The following is a 21029-nucleotide window of genomic DNA, read 5'->3' on the forward strand; positions in this document are numbered from 1 at the left end:
ATATGACTATTTAAACATCAGATTAAAACATAAGATTAGATTTACTAACACAATTTTAATGGTAAAATATACAGATATCATTTGAATATGCAAAACTATGAGACCAACCATCAAAAATGACACAGAAAATTATTGCATTATCTGAAAACAGTTAAGTGACCACATACTATGTACAAGATGACCTAAACTTCATGACTATAGAGCATCAAGAGTTTCCAGTAGCAGATAGTAATTGAGGCACTCAACCCCCAAAACTCAGCCACAATTACATAGAATAGAGACCGCCTCTCAAACTCTGCCCAGCCTTACATCATCAGACTGAAGCAGGCTGGAGTGAATATCTTTGGAAAGGGGAGAACATAGTGAGTGAAGAGGTTAGAGACACACAGGCAGCCCTGTGTCGGGAACCTGCGGGTGAGAAGACAAATCCCCAAATCCCCAGTGTTCTCCAGACCCAACAGAAACCCTATAAAAATTGTGTACCCATGTTCAGACAGAGAAACCCAGGTGCAAAGGGAATAGGTTACTAAGATACGAAAACAGGAGTGGGGAATTGAACTCTGATAATTTGACTCAAGAGCCTGAAATCTTAACCACATGCCAATTAGCTTCTGCATGAATAAATAGTAAAGGGAGATTAACACACGGAGATGCACACAAAATTTCATGATACCCACTAGAGGAAGAAAATATTAGTAATGGTATATACAACTTTACTAGGTCTAGCATGCTCCCTTAATTCCTCCTCCCCCTTTATATCATGTTAAAAGGCACCTGAATTTCCTAAGGGTCAAATGGAGTGATGTAGAACACACTGAATTCTGTGGGAAATAGGATTACTATTTACTACAAGTTCCACTAAATCTTACTCACTGCTAGTAGTACAGAGAGATGCAACTGGTTTGAAATAAAATGTGGCATTCTCTGTTGATTTTGAAGATACATAGCACTTTCATTCCTGGGGAAAATTTTTCTTTCTTTTTTTTTTTTTTTTTAAGCAAGCAGGAAGTAGGTTTATTGTAAAAGAGACAGAGATACAAATAGACTTCTATGAAAAGAAGGGACCCCAGATCTGGGAATCCCCTGGGGAAATTTTTAACAGCGTTGATTGTTAAAGCCAAGAGAGACAAACTGTAAAATGGGCAAATAATTAATGGTTTGTTCATGTAGCGGTATGTAATACAACTGCGAAAAATGAACTAGACATAAAAATGCCCATGAATCTCAGCCACTTACAGAAGAACATACAGGATCTGATTCAATGCTCTAAAGTATAAAATGTGTAAGAAATTAAATAACATGTGGTTTATTGACACAAAACTTAATAGCAGAGTGATAACCCAGAAAATTCAGTAGGCCCTTTAGCGGGGTGGAAAGAAAATGAGGTGGGCGGGCTCTCCAAGCTTCTAAAGTACTGACACGATTCTATTTCATAAAATAGGTGGGCAGTACATATCTACTTGACAGGCTGTCACAGCTCCACATCTTACAAATGTACTCATCGGTGGTATTATTTTGTGTAGCCGTATAGTTTTCAACAAATTTAGGAAGTCAAATGTTCTCTGGGAAGGAGGATTTTTTTTTAAATATTGGTAATTTGGCACACCGTTCAGCACTTTTGCCACTGTCTTGAAGGTTTCCATTTTTAAAATCGATTTTCCAAAACTGAGGAATATTTTTACATTATTCTCTGCATCTCTTAATATATTTGAAGCTAGTTATTCTTTTAAAAAAATTTTTTTGTAGTAGTATATGGACAGTATGCTTTTATTTTATTTATTTTTAATCCAGTGCTAAGGATCCAACCCAGTGCCTCAGGTGTGCTAGGCAAATACTCTGCCACTGAGTTATAGCCCCAGCCCTACAGCGAGTTATTCTTGTTCTGGGTTACTTATGCTAGCCTAAAAAGTTAAAAAATGAAGTCTCAAAAATTATTCTGGTATTTCTTTTATTAATGTCATTTATTTTGGTCATTTGTTATAAAAGCAATGGAAATCATTAGTGAAAAAAATCAGAAAATGTAGTCAAAGTAAATAAAAAAAAGACAACAACACTAAACATCCCACCATCCAAAGTGTAAAAATCTTTTCAGATGATTTTTACTGCTGTTTGAGTTAATATAATTGTGGAGAAGTGCCAGGGAATGAAAGCTATCAAATTATGCTATGTCCATGTACAAATATACTACAATGATTTCTGTTTATATAAATCATTATAGTGCACTAATTTAAATAATAACAAAAATGATGATGATGATAATAGAAAGGAAATTAATAAAGCAAGTGGATCAGGGAAGGGGGAGGGAAGGGAAAGTTTCTCAGGAATGAGACTGATCAAATTATGTTATGTGAATGTACAAATACATCATAATAAATACAACCATTATGTAAATTATATTGCACCAATAAAAAATAAATATATATGGGCTGGGGTTGTGTCTCAGCTGTCGAGCACTCACCTGGCACGTACAAGGCCCTGGGTTCAATCCTCAGCACCATATAAAAATAAATAAAAATAAAGGTATTGTGTCCAACTACAACTAAAAAATAAATATTTAAATAAATATATAATAAAGCACTACATATATAAAAAAAACATATATACATATAATTATGGGAAGAGTGGTTATTTTTGTAATGCATGTTCTACCAGCTGCCATAATTTATTTAGTCAACCTAAATAAAAAGGAAGAAAACTTTTAAATCCACCCCCTCTTTTTTTCTCTGTATCCTAACAGATTTATAAAATAATTCAGTTGGTTCCCCAAGTCAGGAAAAAAAATAGAGCCTGGCTAGAGAATAGTTTTGTTAAAAGTGTCAACTCCAATCAATTACTGATTTGGTTGCATGAGCTCTGTTTGGAGGCACTCTATGAAAAGGTACCTGAGCTGTGACTTCTCGGTGGTATGGAGGTCTCAGGAGACAGAAACTGTGTGGGAACACTCAAGAATTTCCCCCGGTGTCTACCATCCCAGTCCCCAGGGCCTCTGCTTAGGTGTGACATTCCTCTGATACCTCTTGCTCTCCGGCTGGTGCTCTAGGATGCTCACTACCATAGTCTGCACTACTTTTTTGCCTCTGTCCTTCGTAGCCTATTTTGAAAGGTACCTCTATTCCTCTGATCAATGGAGAAAGCTTGTATAACTTGAGATCTTTAAGGCACCAAGCTTGCCTGGAAGTGGAAAAACTTACCCTTAAAATACCATAATGGATGCCAGGAAATCTGCAATGGACAGTAGCATTTGAAATTTTAATGACTTAATTGGCATACTGTGCATTGCATCCTATCAAGAATTCCCTAGGAAGAACGTGGAAAAAGAAAGCAGCTGGGCCCCCATTCAGTGCTCATGCAGGTGACTATAGATGTTCATTTTTATGTCAGTTCTATGATGGCGAGAAGAGGAAAGCAAACTGAAAAGAAATTACAGAGTATGGAATTGGATCAGCATCTTGCATACTAAATCACAATAAAATAGGAGGCATCGCATCAGACATGTGCATTTTTATAAACTCTCCCAGTTACTACAAGCCCAAATGTAAATTATAAAGTGTTTCAATAGAATAGATTTGGGCTCTAGGAAGGCTCCATTACCAAAAGAAAGGTTCCTGAAACAATTTAAACTTTGTTTGAAATTATTTACCTAACTCTGATCCATCCACCTTGTTACCACAGGCTCCAAAGATTCTCCTTAATTAATTGCCCAAGCCTTCTCATGTGTGCTTCAAGAGGGCAACTTGGTACAGTAGCAAGAGCAGGAACTTTAAAATTTCTATACATCTTTAATTCTTGGTTGTTACATGCACTAGCTACTTGGCCTTGGGCACGTGACTTGGCCACTCTGATTCTTGTCTGTAAAATAAAGACATAATAATGCCTACCTTGCAGGAATGCTGTGAGGAGAAACAGGATGATAACATGTGAATACCACCTTGCAAACTGGCAAGCTGGTGGCCTGAGTTTAAGGAATGCCAGCCATGCCACTTTTGCCAGGGAAATAATAATCTAAGATTTCATACGTGAATGGCTAGTTATTTCCACTTCAAAAGTTTCTCTGGAATTTTGAGGCTATTTTCCCACAGTCTCCTTTTCCAGCTTTAGGACACATTTTAAATTCATTCCTTTACAAGACTGCCTCTACATATTTCGTAATCCTCTGGCCCGTTAGGTCTTCCACACGGTATGATCACAATAGGAGCAGTGAGCACTGATCTGGGACACACCACGGCTTGTCCACACAGAGTCAGAACTGAAGCCAACCGAGGAGCTGGGACTATGCAAAGTGTTAGTGGTCATTAAAGCAGAAGTAGTTGAGGCTTGGAGGAAATGTTCATTTCTAGGGCATTGGGACAGGTGAGCTAGGCAGAGACTGAAATGGCCCTTCAGGGACCAAAAAAAAGGAAAAAAAAAAGAAAACATTTTTCAACCTTAAATCTATCACCTGCTTCTGATCTGGGTAACCCTCAGACTGAAACAACTCAGAGGCACAGAAAATCTTGGAGCGTCAGAAAGAAGATCGAGATAGGAGAAGTAGGAAGTCTTTAGGCTTCTCTTTTCATCCTACAAGAGGAATCCCTAAAACTTCAGGAGACAGAAAAGTCAGAAATTCTTCCTCAATCTCAGACAAACCACTGTACTATCAATGGGAAGCCTCTAAGGTGTGACAGTCTTTAATGGCCACTGTTCCAATATATTACAGTGTAAGGCAGACACCCACCCTCACTTAGAATGAAGCCCTTTATATTTTATGAAGTCCTTTTGCATACATACTTTATGTCATTTTAATAACCAAATTAGGCAAGTGATATCTCCTCAAATTTAATAAGTCAGAAAGTAAAGGCTTCTAATTCCACAGAGAATTCTTTTCCACTGGGCCATAGCTACTTCATTCCACTCCTTATTCATTCCAATCACCTGACCTCTTGGACTGCATCTCAAAACCATCATCTTCAGAAAACACCCACCACAAATAGATATACAACTGGACACAGCAAACCATTTTAGAGTTTTGATGGGCATATAGAAATAGTTCACACAAGAGACAATACAAATAAACATGAACTTGGAACCAGAATGCTTGGGTTCAAATCCTCATTTCTCCACTTAGCTAAGTAACTGTGGCAAGGCACCTTCCTTCTATATTTAAGTTACTTTATCTTTCAGATGGAGATATTAGTATCCAAATCACAAAGTTGTTGAGAAGAACCACATAAGTTAATGTGTATAGAATACTTAGATAATGCTTGTTGTTTGGCATAAACTACGAGTGTAAGTTAGCTTATATTACTAAATTGGCAAACCAACTTTCTTTTTTTTTATTCTTATGTTTTTTATTAGTGCATTATAATTAAAGATAATGGTCGGGTTTGTAGAGATATGCTCATAAGAGCCCATAAGTGCTCCATTCATTCCTGAGTTTCGACACTTTTTTTACCCTTCTCCCTCTCCCTAACCTCTTTCCTCTACTGGTTTCCCTTCTACTTATTTTTTAATTGATGCATTATAAACTAACATAAAAATGGGATTCATTGTGACATAGTCAAACATGCACAAAGCATGGTTTTGGCAAATCAGCTTTCTCACTCAAGGATTGCAGGCGCTGCAACAAAGGAGAAATAGAAATACCCACTCCATTCTGAAGTAGTGTTTTATTCACAGCAGGGATCACTGTCATTTTTCTCATTTTGTAGATTTTCAGACAATTTATGAAAATACATTTTTTAAAAAAAATCTCTATGGTATAGCTCATACTTGAAGCAGAATAAGCAATTTCAGCTTCCTTAAGCCGATCATCTATTGCTAGCTCATAGTTAAGACCTTTCACACACCCCCAAATAATAATTTAAATCTCTTAAACTCCTCAGCACAGGTGTCCAAGTCCTTCTGAAGCAGAATTCTCTCACATTGAACCTTCATCTTAACACAGAAAAGATCAACCTCTAAGAGGCATACAATCTACCAATTATATGCCCACCTTTCTTCATATCGAATGTCTATCAAATGCCAGGCACAGTCCTGGCCTTGAGGAATAACATGTTAAACTGTACAGACACAGTCCCTTCTATCATAGAACTCAAAAATTGTGAGAATCGTGTGCTTTTCAATACAGTAACTACTGACCGCATGTGACTATTTGAATGTCAAACTCATTAAAATTAAATGAAAATGAAAAATTTTCCTCATTCCTACAATCCACATTTCCAGTGATTGACTGCTATAAGTTCCTAGTTACTCCTGTACTGGACAGTACAGAGAAGGGAATAGCTCTAACCGTGTAGAAATTTCTCTCGGTTGTTGCTGATCTAGAGGAAGCCAAAAGTAAATAAACAGGCGACGAGAGCATGGCATGCGCATTAGCTTTCTATTACTGTAACAAAATGTCTCAGATGATCACATTATACGACGGAAAGTTTTATTTTGGCTTACGGTTTTGGAGGTTTCAGTCCACTGATTTGGGCCTGTGGCAGCAAATTATATCATAGCAGGAACATGTGGCAGCGTGAGCCTGTTGGCTTCACGGCGGCTAGGAGGAAAAGAGGGAGGAAGAAGCAGTGGTACCAATATCACTTACAAGGGCACACCCCTAGTGACCCAACTTCCTTCCACTTCCACACCCCCAGCCCTTAAAGGTTCTACCACTTCGCAACAGGGCCACAGGCTGGTGACCAAGCCCTTCATACATGGATTTCTGGGATAACGCTCATCCCAGCCACAGCAGTGTGAATACGATTTGATGCAGAAACACAGGAGGCTAAGAGAAAAAACCTCTAATGCAGACTCAAGAGGCAGAGGGGGATAGGGGAAAATTTCTTAGTGATATTGAAACCAAGACATAAAACGGCAACTTCCCTGTTGCCAAAGTTGCGCAAGCCGTTTTTCAGAATGCAGGCATAGAACTCTAGGCCCTGATCTAAAATGACCTTGAGTGCCTGGTGGAACCAAAAGTTCCTGAGGTGGAGAACCTGGGGAATGAGAACAGGACCTCGAGGAATAAGAGTGGAGGTGAGGGTTGCTGTCAGGAGTTGCAAGACAAACCAGAATCACTCACAAGTTCTGCCTGCACAGGCACACCGGGTGTGGACTGTTGTACCCAGACTCCCGGTTACATTCAATGAGCCTTCTATTTCCTCTTACTCTGGGAGCTTAAATTCCTTTGCCATTAGTCAAGTGGGAAGACAGATTGGAGCATGCCTCCTATCTCCTTGTGAGTAGACCTTTTCATAATTGCTGCATAATAATTATACAAAAGAGTGTGATTCATTGTGATACATTCATATAAGCGCATAACACAGTTTAGTTTATTTCATTCCCTAGTACTTTCCCTTTCTCCTCCTCCCTCCCCTCATTCTCTTCTTCTCCTCTATTTTATTTTTATGAAATATCATATTTTTCCCTTTTTATCTCTAGCTTCTACATCTGAGAGAAAACATACAATCCTTGATTTTCTGAATCTGGCTTATTTCATTTAACATGATGTTCTCCCATTCCACCCATTCAACAGCAAATGGCATGATTTTATTCTTTTCCATGGCTGAATGAAACTCCATTGTATATAAATACCACAATTTCTTAATCCATTCACCTGTGCTGGGCACCTGGGTCGGTTCCATAACTTGGTTACTGGAATTGTGCTGCTATAAACATTGCTATGCATGTATCACTATGGTATGATGACTTTAGTTCTTTTAGATAAACACTGAGGAACGGTATTGTTGTAGGGCAGGTCGCTCAGAAAATACATCAACTCCCAGTTACATCCAAATTGAAGTCTTTATTTATGTGGCTGGTTGGAGACTGCCCCCAACAGGACGCTTAACTGACTCTGCAAGGAACAGCCTCAGCCTGAGCATTTTAGGATATTTAAAGGCAAAAACCATATCTGGCCTGACATTGCTGCAAGCAAGCAGGCACAGAAGCTAAATTGGGCAGTTAACGGGACAATGCAGTGGGTACCTTGGTATTTCCCACGGGACTTTCCAGGTTGGCACAGCAGCAAGCAAGCAGAACGGAAGTGGGTCAAAATGACCTTAGTTCAGTACAGGTTAGAGAATGGTTACTAACGTCTACACAATCAATCTCTGACATGGTACATTGCCCAAGAAAAATGGAAACCAAAGAGAACAATTTCACATTATGTACGAATTGCTATTTTGTGTTGCCAAGTTTGTATGTTGTGCTAGGTAACTATTAATGGGCACAGAGGTGGGGCTTTCCCACAGGAGAAGCATTTCTTACATGATATGGAGTCTCAGGGTAAAATGGAGTCTGTTTGGTCATTGCCTGTATAGCCGGCCCATAACAGTATAATTGGGTCATATATTGGTTCCATTCCTAGTCTTTAGAACTTCCACACTGATCTCCGCAGTGGTTATACTAATTTACAATTCCTCAAACACTGCTTAAATGTTCTTTTTCCCCAACATCCTCACCAACATTTATTATTTGTATTCTTGATGTTTGCCATTCTAACTAGAGGTAAACCTTTAATACAGCTCTTTATTTTGGCAACAACCCAGTGCCATAGTATTGGCTTTCATGTGAGTCAGGCAGTGAGCCCTGACTCAGTATTGGTAGCCTAACCTGAGACTTGAGACTTGTCTAATAAACATCTTCTGAGCACTTACAAGGTACCACCTGCCATGTACCACGTCCAGGAAACACAGAAGAGTGATATAAGCAAGAGTCTCCTACAGGCTCTTCTTCATAGAGCCTCAACAGAGGAGGACAATAAGCATGCTCTCTCAAGATGATTTGTGGTTAAGGTCAGTGCTACGGAGGGAAAGAATAGGTGACAGAGAGAGAGACTGCTTCGGCTAGCTTACCGAAGTAAGTCAGAACTCAGTTGAATTCGGGAATCATAAATAAAAAACGACAGGAGCTTCGTGGATTTGTGATTTTCCCCATCAGTGCTCAGTAACCCTGGAGAAGGTTCAAAACAGGCAGAGAGTCAAAGTCCTGCAACAGAAGCATGGTTGAACCATGGAATTCAAGACGCAGGGAAGGGTCGTTGAAGTTCTGGACCATGAAATCCAAGTGCAACAGTAAAGCAGTGAAGGCAGGTTGGGCTAAAGTACACCAAGAAAATGGAAAAGTCAAACTGCACATCTCAATGAGGCAGGAGAAAAAGGGCAGAGACCACTGGGGAACAGAACTGGAGGGAGAGATGGAGAAGCAGGTAGGATATGGTCAGAGCAAAATGTTCAAATCTTATTGTTCACATTAAAAAAAAAAAAATTCCTGAAAGTAGCTATAGCACCAGGTGGACAAAATGTTCTAGTAGGAAAAGACCAGGTAGATGAAAACCCCAGGAGCCAGGCTCTGACTCATGCCATGATGCACAATTTGGAACACTTCCCACAGGTTGTCACAGACCTGCTTGACTGTTGTTTTTCCTCATAGAGAATACCAGACCCATCATGCCACTCCGTGCCCGATTCTAGAGGTAGCTTCTCTCTCTTTTTTTTTTTTTTTAGGTCACCTGCTTGAACTGAGTGTAGGACCACAACCACACCTGTCTGTTGTCTGCTTGGATTAGCAGCAAGTCCCAGATTCCCTGGCTGGAACGTGCTCCTTGACCCTCTGGGCAGAGAGCTTTCTACAGCTCTGGCAGCTCTTCTGCAAGAGAAGAACAACTCTTTCCAGAACCTTCCCCTCTTCAGCTATCTCACAGATCTCGCCTCTCTTCTCATTTGCTCTTCAATAGCCTCTCTACAGAAGAGATTTGAAGCATTAAAAGAAATTGTAGGTGTAGTTTTCTCCTTTCAATTTCTTACAAATCATTCTCTCTCCCAAATTTGCCCACACCAACAAAAGGAGGATGTGAGAGGATTTCAAAAATAATTGCAGAAGCTATTTTGGAACCTCATTAAGCAATGAGGGCTGGCATAAAATCTGTTCTGGCTACTATTCCCCCCCAGGATTGGTAACATATAGCTCTTTTCTCATCTTGAATTTTTTTTTTTTTTTTTTTTTTTTTTTTTTTTTTAAGCAGAGCTAAGGGGAAACCCTACCTGTTTTGTTTTGCAAAGATTTTCACCTTTCTCCAAGTCTCCAAGTAGGGGTTAGTATCCCTGTGGGTTCCGGTATTTAAATGTTAATGCTGCCTTGGGAGGATGAAGTGCCAATATTATTGTCTGCCTGTCAGGTGATCTGAAAAACTCATGCAGAGAGGATAGAAAGAGACTATTCCAGCATAGGGCAACCAAGGCAGAGCCACAGTGACAAGAACAACTGGAGCAATACAGCACCTTACAGGCATGGACTCCACCGGGACACTACGGCCACACTGCCCACGACTGTGGCCATCGCCCGACATGGCTCCCGTGTAGAACTGAATGTGCAACTGAAGGGTTGACTATGACATTGTATTTAGTTCAAAATTAAAAGACATAGTTCATTCACTGGAAAATAAATATGATTGAAATGATGAATATATAAACCTACTTCTTTAGCTGTAAATTTTGTGAAATGTAAACACAGATTAAATGTTTCTGATTAAATTTCATCATCAGAACCGAGACTAAAATATACAACATGTTTTGAAGATTCAGCCCCCCCAAAAATGTAAAATGCATTATTAATAATTTTGGAGTGATTGCATGTTGAAGTGATAACATTCTAGGTACAGAGTGTAATCATTCATTCAACAAATATATATGTGCTCACAATATGTTTCTGTTGAATCGTACTTTTCCAGAGCATGAACTACATGGGTTCACAATCTCGACCAATTTCTAGCTATGGAATAAGCTGAAATATATATTCTTGGCCTGTTATTTTTAAAAAAAAATGCCTAATAGTATCTACTCTATAGAATTAATGTGAGGCTATAAGTGAGTTACGACTAATGCATATAATTAAAGAATAATCCACTGAACCTAGTGCACTCCTTATATGCTACTATTACATAAACATTCTGTTTATCGTTGTCATGGTGAGGGGACAGCAAGATGCTAGAAGAGAAAATGATACGTCAGAAAGAAAGAACTTCTCAGTCTGGGTGTGGTGGCTTATGCCTGTAATCCCAGTGGTTATGGAGGCCGAGGCAGGAGAGTCGTGAGTTCAAAGCCAGCCTCAGCAACTTAGTGAGACCTGTCTCTAAATAAAATATAGGGCCGAGGGGCAGGGCTGGGGATGTAGCTCAGTGGTTAAGCACCTCTGGGCTCAAAGCCCAGTACCAAAAACAAAACACAAACAAAAACCCTTCTCTTTTTTATGGAAGGTTCGTACCAAACACCCACTTGGGTCTGAATGAAAAATACCTAAACCTTGCTCCCAGGGTGGCCCTCGTATATGAGGACTCCAATGACATCTTCTCACATTCTGTGGGTCAAAAAGCTCTCTGTCATGTCCATACTTCTTACAAGAGTCCAAAGGCACAGCTAATGAAGAAGTACCCCAATTTAATTTAGAAAGGAGCATTAATAAAGATGCAGCACTGAGCCAGAAGTGTGAAGTCGTTCTGCCACTGAAGGTCATCAGTATCCTGGGGCTCTGTTTCCCCAACAATTAAACAGGAATCTCAGAAGGTGCTATCAGGAGGATTAAATAAGGTAGTGGGACAGAGAGAGCTCTGCAAACTGCACAGCACCCTGCCAATGGCAATGCCTTCTACTTTTAGAAGCATTGTAGGAATTGCTTTCCTCCCAGACAAAACATGCTGTTGTTTCTGTGGGATTTTATAGTTTAAGTCAAATTATTCCATCTTTATATCAGTCCAAATTTCCTCCAAATTGTTCTGCTATTGTTTGGATATGAGATATCCCCCAAAAGCTCTTGTGATAATACAGGAGGTGCAATGATTAGATTTTGAGAGCTGGAACTTCATTGGTAAACGGATCCATTTAATGGATAATTAATTTGAATAAACAAATTGGGTGGTAACTAGGGCAGGTAAGGAATGAATGGCTGGAGGAAGTCACTGGGGGTGTAATCTTGAGGTTTATATTCTACCCTGGCTCCTTGGGAACTCGCTCTCTGTTCCCGGCTGCCGTGAGCTGTGTGGCTTTTCCCCACCATTCCCTTTCACTGTGATGTTCTGCCTCATGTTAGACTCGGAGCAATGGCATCACTAATCATGGACTGAACCTCTGAAACCATGAGCCGCAATAAACATTTCCTTCTCTATGCTGTTCTTTTCGGGTATTTTGACTACAGCATTGAAAATCTAATACATGGTCTTATAATAAAATATTGAAATCCTATGCTATAACATTTCTGGTACTCCTTTAGAAAATAAAAATGCAAAAGATATCCACTCACTTGAAGGATAAACTAGTAAAATTACTATAGGCTATTAACATTTCAGCTCTTTATACCTAGCCAGGCACTTGGAAAGTCTTTGTGGAAGTGGGTCAAATATTATGTAAATTTTCACTTGTTCTTATACTCATTCATTCAACAAATATATATGGCCAAGGAGATTACTAAAATAAGGGAGATTAGGATGTAAGGGGAAGTGGATGACTTGACTTAAATTAGGTAGTCAGACTGTGCTTCATTGAGAAGGTCACGTTTAAGCAAAGATGTGAAGGATCTGATTAGGTAGGTATCTGGAAAGAGCATTACAGAAATACAAAACAACTTACATGAAAAATCCAAGCAGCAGCACACCCAAGAGATCAAGGAACCATAGAGAACCTGCTGTGGTTGCAGAAGAGTAAGAGTAAGACCTTGTCTGGCTTCCGGCTTTAACTCTGAAGCAAACGAGAAGTCACACCTAGTCAATCTGCATTCAGAAACTGTCAAGTGGCCAGACAGAAAAATCCTTAAGAAAGGGTTTTATGCAAGAAAGCAGTGTGCTGTATGGGTGAAAGTGAGTAGACTTTAAATTTTATTTTAAGTTATTAAATACTTGATAGTTCCTCCAATCTGGATTCCAAAAGCCTCTACTTTTCCTTCCAAACAGATGGCAGGTTTACTCAACATATGGGTGGAACCGACCACATATGACACATTTGGTCAACTTGCTGGCTCGTGAAATCAAGGAGGGATGAACCAGTAGCAACATCCAAGAAGAGAATACCCTTCAGTTCTTCAGAAGAGGAACAGGGGGAGTGACCATGGATCTTTAATTGAGGCAAAATATATACCACATAAAATTTATATATCACATAATATTATTTTAGCCATTGGCAGCACTAAGCATGACAAATTCATAATTCTGTGTGTTCACCATTACTGTTTATTCCCAAAATGTCTCATCACTACCAACTCCCTTGCATTTTAAAGTTCATTCTGACCCTTACCTTACCTCTCCCTTACACTTACCCAGTATGGTCCATGAGGACCACATGGCTGACAAACTTCAGATCTGGATTCCGTGGCACCTCAGTGTCACCAAATACAACTCCACTTTCTTTTTTTAAAACCTCCCATATGATCTCAATGTGCCCAGTTTACAAGCAAACACAAAGAGAGAAAGATAAAACAAAGCAGTTCCTATATTCCCCATGCTTTCTGATAAATAGTAATACCACGTAACACAGTACTAACCAAGCAAGTTGGCAGGGTGGGTCTTACAGGAAACTTTGTGAAAGATGGGGTGGAGGCACCAAAGTCATCCTTCATCTACATTTTTGCATATCTACTTCTACTGCCTTGAAGAGAAGGTGAGAATAGCATTGAGAAAGCCATTTATGGTCCTGGGCTGTAAAGCACACACCAAGCATTACTGAGTAGATAGAAGTATCTATTCCAGGTCTGAAAAATTTTGCAAAGCTATTGTACTAAGCCTGGGTGTTTTACATGTAAGAAAAATGAAACATTAGATCAAATGACTGTTTAAGCCAATGCTTTTGCTGTTGCTTCCTGTTCACTCAAGTCTGTTACTGTCTGCCGCGGGCCACCTTCAGCCTTGGTTCTCCCCAACCCGCCTCTTCTCCCTGTCACACTCGCCCACACCAGCAGGAAGAACAGCTTTGCCTTTGAACTCTAGTTGTCAGTCAGGTTCCTCCCACCTCTAGGAAGCTCCTTAGCCCTTTTCTTTCTGGAAAGTGTTACATCCTCTGGAATCGGTTAGGAAGCTGCAGAAAGTTATGCTTTTTGTGGTGAAAGGAAATACCAACAAAAATTCTTCCTACTGAGGATTGAGCCATCTCCTCCCTTAGACTTCAGAAGAAAGATGAGATACATGAAAGACAATGCAGAAAAGCAACAAAGTGTCATGCATAAGTAAGTACCCACTTTGTTTGATGGTTGTCCCTTTAACCAGATGCCCACAAAGTACTTTTCTTTAGCAGCCAAATATCTTTTAGGCATAAAAATCCCAAATACCGGGCTGGGGATGTGGCTTAAGCAGTGACACACTCGCCTGGCATGCGCGGGGCACTGGGTTTGATCCTCAGCACCACATAGAAAATAGAATGAAGATGTTGTGTCCACCGAAAACTGAAGGATAAATATTTTTTTAAAAATTCCCTCTCTCTCTCTCTCTCTCTCTCTCTCTCTCTCTCTCTCTCTCTCTCTCTCTTCTCTCTCTCCATCTCTCTTTAAAAAAAAAATCCATAATACCTAATGCTTCTAAAAGTAAGCAAGTGCAGAGAAATCAAAGCAACACTGCTCCTCCTCCATGACAGAATAAGAGTACATTAGATGAAGCACAGATAATGCCATCAGGAAACATTACCAAAGACATTGAAATTAATTAAATTATGATAGTCATTGTTTTAGCAAAGTTAAAAACACCAAAGAGATTGCTGGGGATTCTGATAACTTGCAGGACATCCTGGAAATCAATTCATATGGCATATCAAGTCGTAATGAGTAGTTATAATTTTGACATGATAATTGCACTCAAGGGATGTAGCTTGTGAAATAGAGAAGATGTTCACATTACAGTTAACTATAAAGAAAACATAAAACGTCAATTTTTTCTTTTTAATATTATATCAAATATATTTAATATTATATTATTTTTTCTATTTAATATTTATATTTGATCTATCCTAATTTTTTCTTTTTTTTATTTATGATAGAAAAATTAAAAGAGTCCAAATTCAATAAATAGTAAAGACAACTTGCTAGATTCCTTACGAAGCACTGAGATCCAGTTCAGAAAGGGCAAATAAACTCCATGCTTGAATGGGACTTAGAGTCTAGTGGAAAAAACAAATAAAAATAAAGGTTAAATGGTGATAACATCAATGAGAAAAGAAAGACAGGGAAAGTAACTAAGATATAAATGATGGAGTCTGGAATCGAATTTAGGTCATTTGAACTGATTATTTTCTTAATGTTTTTCCAACTTGCCTCAAACTGACCTCCAAAGACTTAAGAAATGCACCAAGATCTACTACTCCAAATTGTCCGTGGGGTGGGGAAAATTGCTATGTAGGAGTTATGAAGAGGAGAGTGCTTCAAATACTTGTCCAAGAGGGCAGGTAACTTTGCTAAGCCATGGGACCTACCTGTCACTGACCAGCTTCTAGGACAAAGGTCAACATAGAGCCTGGGACCCTCCCTTCAGCCTCTTCTCTGATCTCTGAGCAGGTGGCTCAGACTAAGACCATGAACCTACTTTTACACAAACCCTATCTCTATCTCAGGAGCTATTCTATGGCTTCTTACTGTGAGATCAAGAATCTGAGCTGCCACCAAACTTGGGTGTATAGCCATATGTTTATGTTTATATTAGAAGCACCATTTGTGCACAAAAGGCTCAAATTCTTTGTTCGCTTAGTCCTTCTCACTGTGCCCTTACTATATACCAACTCTGTTATTCTCAAAGTGCCATTTTTTTAAACTATGCATATTCCCATAGTTTTTAATGTAGCCCAGCTACTAACTTCAGATGCAGCTGTTTCCAACTTTGAAGTGAATTATCTAGGATGGCAAAGATAAATTTAAAGAGTATCTTAGAGCAATAGTCAACCTACTGCCAGACCGTGAGAAGCTGCTTGATTAAGAGTGATCTGTTACCTTGATCGACTTTGCTGCCCCAAACCTGTTCACCTAAAATCAAAAAGTTAAAAGGACACCGTGTCTCTCCCCCAATTCCTGCCCCTCCAGATTAGAGAAATGGATCCTGTACCAAGCAGAATACTCTGGTAAAGCCCTTCACCAAATAAATATTGCTTTTTCCATGGAGAAAGCATCATCTGTTCACATTGGTCCTTCTTTTTACACAGGTTCAGAAATTGTAGCACCTAGAACGCATTGAGAAGAGTTGGGGGTTGGGAGGGTGACGGACCCTTGGGGTCACACTCCGTTCCCACCTAGGGAACCAGAGGTCCTCACCATAAAGTGTTCCGGCAGTGAGAGAGGCAGGTAGAATTTTGACAGCAACTCTCACTGGGGATGGTTCTCTTGTAATCTGGTAGTTAGCATCTACAATAAACAGCAGGACAAGGCTCAGCCCAGTTAGCAACAAAGTCACGCTCCTTAAACATGAGCTCACAACAGTCACCGCAGTGAGATCAGGTACAACTGGGCACGTTACTCTGCTCCTCGATGTCAGGTTGGACTGATGATCATTCTAATAGAAAAGTAGGCAGAAAATGAGGCCAAGGACAGCCCAGATCTCTCTGGAAGATGCTGGCTAGGTAGAGAATTCTCCTTTTTTGAAGAGGCCAAAACAACCTGGCATGGGGCCTAATAAGATGCATTTCAGAATAAAGCAAAAGAGACCTTGCTGTGTTTGGGAGCTAGATACAGGTGTTCCTTGTACAACACTGTGAAGGTACTAACCACCACAGAATTGTTCAGTCTGAAGTGGTTAGTTTTGTTATATGTAAAGAATATCTTAGAGTACTAGTTAACCTATTGCCAGACTGTGAAAAGCTACTTGATTAAGAGTAATCTGTTACCTTGATCAACTTTGCTCAGGCTAAGACCATGATCCTACTTCTACATAAACCCTATCTCTATCTCTGAAATAGAAAAAAAAAAAAAATGTAATGTGTGTGTACCTCAGTTGGAAATGGAAAACTTGCTCCTAAACATTGACTTAAAAAGTGCTACACCTGGAAGCAATTCTCTGGCTTTAAAAAAATAACATGTCCCCACAAAATTCATGACATAAGATATATCTCTATATGTGTGTGTGAGTATTTACATATATATAAATTATATATGTATAGTATGTTAATGCAAGTATGAATATGTCACAATGAATCCTACTATTATAATTATAATGCACCAATAAAGATCATTTAAAAAGATTACTACTAATATATTTTCAAAACAGGAAATCAAACATAGAAAAAGAAATATAATATAAAAATAAACAAGATATTAACACAAAATCCAAATGTAACAATTAACCCAGTACATGTAAACTAAACTCACAAGTTAAAACAGACTGTCAGACTCCATTAAAACGCATTGCAGTTTTTGTGCTATTTATGAAAGATAGACCTAAAGCATAAAAATACTGAAGAGCTAAAAAGGAAAAAATGTGAAGATATATTATATCAGTCAGATGATAACTGCAAACAGCTAGCACAGCTATATTAATATTAGTCAGAGAAGACTTTAAGACAAATAGCATCATTAAGGACAGAGTTGCTATACAATGATTAAATGTTAAAGTCACCAAAGCAAAATAACAATTCTAAACATGTATGCACCTCATTAAATAGACTCAACAGATATAAATAAAAATAGATGGACCTCCATGAACAATTTGACAAATCTGCTATGATAGTGAAGAAACTATAGAACACTTATTTCAATAACTTATGATTCAAGCAGCTAAAAAAAATGTAGCAAAAACATAGTGAAGTTGAACAACACAATTATCGACTCTGACCAAACGGAATACTTAAAAAATATTTTTAATATATTCAATAGGTATAGAAAAGATACCTCAACAAACTTCATGGAACATTCAGCTAAGAATCTAATTTGTTCTCTTAACCTTAGGAAATTTAGCTATGGCTACAGGAATCGTGGGGTCCAATGTTGAATGAACTGAAATATATTTTCTGACATAATCAATTGAAGGAAATATAAATTAAAATATGTAATAGAAAAAATGCAAAAGCCATAGCTAAGTTTTGAAATGAAATTTTACCTACTACGTTTTTTTTAAACTACAAGAATATTGTACAATAGAGCTTTGTACTGTGATGTTTTTAACTTAATGTTATATCATAGGTATTTTGTCATGCCATTATTCTTATCTTTCATCTAGAAACAGCTCTCCAGCTCCTAAGTTTCTCTCTCCTTCAGCCAGAAATCAAAAGCCCTCTTCTAAATATAAAGTCCTATCAATAAGACACCTGCAGACCAACACACCCAGAACATCAGAATTCCTTTTAGACTCGGTCTGGGTCAACCCCCTGAACAATGTATTTTCATTCCTACCGCAGCCAAATGCATTTTCTTTTGTTAAGATCTCAGTTGCAGTAAAATAAAAGATGACTTCTGTTCCTTCAATCAACTGAAGTTTAGAATCAGACTGGCTACAGCTTTCTCTCTTCTGGGATATAGTCAACAGTCTTTCCACCACAGAAATCCATAACTACTACTTCCTCCCAATTTGCTGATTAGCAACTAGAGCTACCCAGAGCTTTTTCTAGAAAAACTTCCCTTGGGCCTTACCTCTCTGCAATCTCCTCGCACAGCAGCTCGGTCCTTAAGTCAGAGTTTCAGAGATGAGTAGGCATCTTACCCAGTAGAACCATACCTCGGATAGAGCTCATCACTCACTCATTAATGGCGGGACCTGAGGAGAGGTTTTGATAAATTACAAGGAAGAAGTGCCATTGGCTACTTTTGCTTGGAAGCTTGACAGCACTTATTCAACTGAGCGCCAAACACTGGGAAAGGGCCCAGTTGTTACGGGATTTAAAGACTCCACCCCAACAAAGTTCATTGCTTTCTGTTTCCTTTTCCACATAAGCCTGAACAATTTTTCTAATAACTCGAGATCTTGGCCAAAGAGGGTATAGGGAAGTGAAAGCCAAAAGCTCTTTTTTTTTTTTTTTTTTGTATCTGTTATGTTTTAGATATGAGGTGTCCCCAAAAAATACTCATGTGTGAGACAATGCAAAATGTTCAGAGGTGATGTTATTAGATTATGAGAGTTTCAACCTAATCCGTGCTTTAATCCAATGATGTGGATCAACTGGGCATGTAGAGTGTGGCTGGAGGAGGTGGGTCCCTGGGGGCTCACCTTTGGGGTTTATATGTTGTGCCTTGTGAGTGAAGCTCCCTCTGCTGATTACTATGTCCTGAGCTGCTTTCCTCCTCCATGACCTTCCACCATGACGCTGTGCCTCACCTTGGGTCCAGAGCTATGGAGCCATCTGACTATGAACTGAACCTCTGAAACCATGAGCTAAATAAACTTTTGCTCCTCTATTTGGTTCTTGTCAGGTCTTTGGCTCCAGTAATTAAAAAAAAAAAAAGAACTGACTAAAACAATAATTCCATGTTTCAAAGGAGTTTCAGAGTAGTGGAAAAAAAGAGAATGCAGTGGTCCCCTTATTGGAAGCCTTGCTCTCCTGGATTCAGGCACCTTCAGTCAACCATTAACTTGTATCTACCCCCAGAAGATGGGCAAGTACAGTACAAGTAGAAATCCTGAGAAAGAGAACATATTCCCATAACCCTGATGACAATATATTGTTATGACTACTTTATTTTATGACTAGCTATTGTCCTCGTTAGCTTTGCAGCACTGTGACCAAAATGCCTGATAAGAACAACTAAAGGAGAAAAAATTGGCTTAGGGCTCACCGTTTCAGAGGTCTGAGTTCATAGGTGGCTGAGTTCATTGCTCTGGGCCCCAGGTGAGGCAGAAGAACTTCATGGAAGAAGGGGATGGCAGAGGAAAGTGCTCATCTCATGGCAGCCAGGAGGCAGAGAGAAAGAGAAGTGAAAAGCAACCAGAGGAAAGATGCACCCTTCCAGGGCACATCCCCAGTGACTCACCTTCTCCAGGAACACTCCACCTGCCCACAGTTACCACCCAGTTCATTCAAAGTCAGATGGACTGATGAGGTCATAGCTTTCCCAGTCCAGTCATTTCACCTCTGAATATTAATGCATCAACATAGGAGCTTTTGGGGGACACCTCATATCCAAAGCAGAACAGTTATTATGGTTAATCTATTACCATGCCTAATTCATAAGTTAAACTTTATCATAGCTGTGCAAATATAGGAGGGAAATGTAGTTTATTGAGTGTTCAGGCATACAATCAGGGGTCTTGGAAAATATCATTATGGGTAAGGAGGAATAACAATTGCATAATGGGAATTCAAGTTAAAGCTAAGAAAACATCCCAAACAGATGGTCAGTATGAGAGACTATGCTAAGTCCAAGTATCAGCCACTAGAATGCAAAAATACATGAGCATAAAGGGTTTAAAATGGAGGAGAGAAATTGAGCCTGGGAGAAGGTAGAAGCCTGGGTTAACAGAACCACAATGGCCTTGGGTTTGGTAGGAAAGGGTTCAATAAAACCAATAAAGTGACCAGTTCTGCTTAGAGAAGGCCTAAAAACCTCAAGTCTTCCAGACTGAAAGGTATTAGCCAAGTGCAGAGGCAAACACCTGTAATCCCAGTGGCCGGGGAAGCTGAGGCAATAGGACCTCGGGTCTCGAGTTCAAAGCCAGCCTCAGCAACTCAGCAAGGCCCTAAGCAACTCAATGAGACTCTGTCTCAACATAAAATGTAAAAAAGGGTTGGGGACACGGCTCAGTGGTTGAGATCCCTGGGTTCAATTTCAGTAGCAAAACACACACACACACACACAAAAAAAAAATAATAATAATAACAACAACAACAAAAACAAAAAAAAAAACAGACTCAAAGGTATTAAGTACACCTTATGAAACTGTAAAAAGTTCCCTGGATGCTGCAGGGAGAAAATTTAAAAAGGAAGAAGTATGGAAAGTTCTTTTAAAATTGCAGAAAGAGAAAGAGATAGATGAATTAAAAAAAAAAAAAAAAAGAAATTGGATTTGAATTTAAAGTTACTTTTTGGGGGACTTTCGTGACAGTCATTTCAGAAATAAATTAGAATAATGAGCAAGTGGCCAGAAAAATGGCAATAATTTGCATAGACTGTAGTTAAGAGAAATT

The 21029-nt window shown here is 39.1% G+C and overlaps 1 protein-coding gene across 3 annotated transcripts in view; it reads right to left on the reverse strand.

The window, feature by feature from the left end:
• Nucleotides 1–18613, reverse strand: part of Aim2 (absent in melanoma 2) — an 82609-nt gene extending 63996 nt beyond the window's left edge. For 2 of the 3 annotated variants that reach the window (XM_076861934.1, XM_076861933.1), the window contains exon 1: nt 6424–6510. The gene's annotated coding sequence lies outside the window, so the exon portion shown is untranslated. Of the gene's footprint in view, nt 1–6423; nt 6511–18540 lie in introns of those variants that run through there. The other variant, XM_076861935.1, reaches the window with a different exon arrangement.
• Between the last annotated feature and the right edge of the window lie 2416 nt (nt 18614–21029).

Source organism: Callospermophilus lateralis, chromosome 7 (assembly GCF_048772815.1).
Source record: "Callospermophilus lateralis isolate mCalLat2 chromosome 7, mCalLat2.hap1, whole genome shotgun sequence".
In the NCBI taxonomy this organism is placed as follows: domain Eukaryota; kingdom Metazoa; phylum Chordata; class Mammalia; order Rodentia; family Sciuridae; genus Callospermophilus; species Callospermophilus lateralis.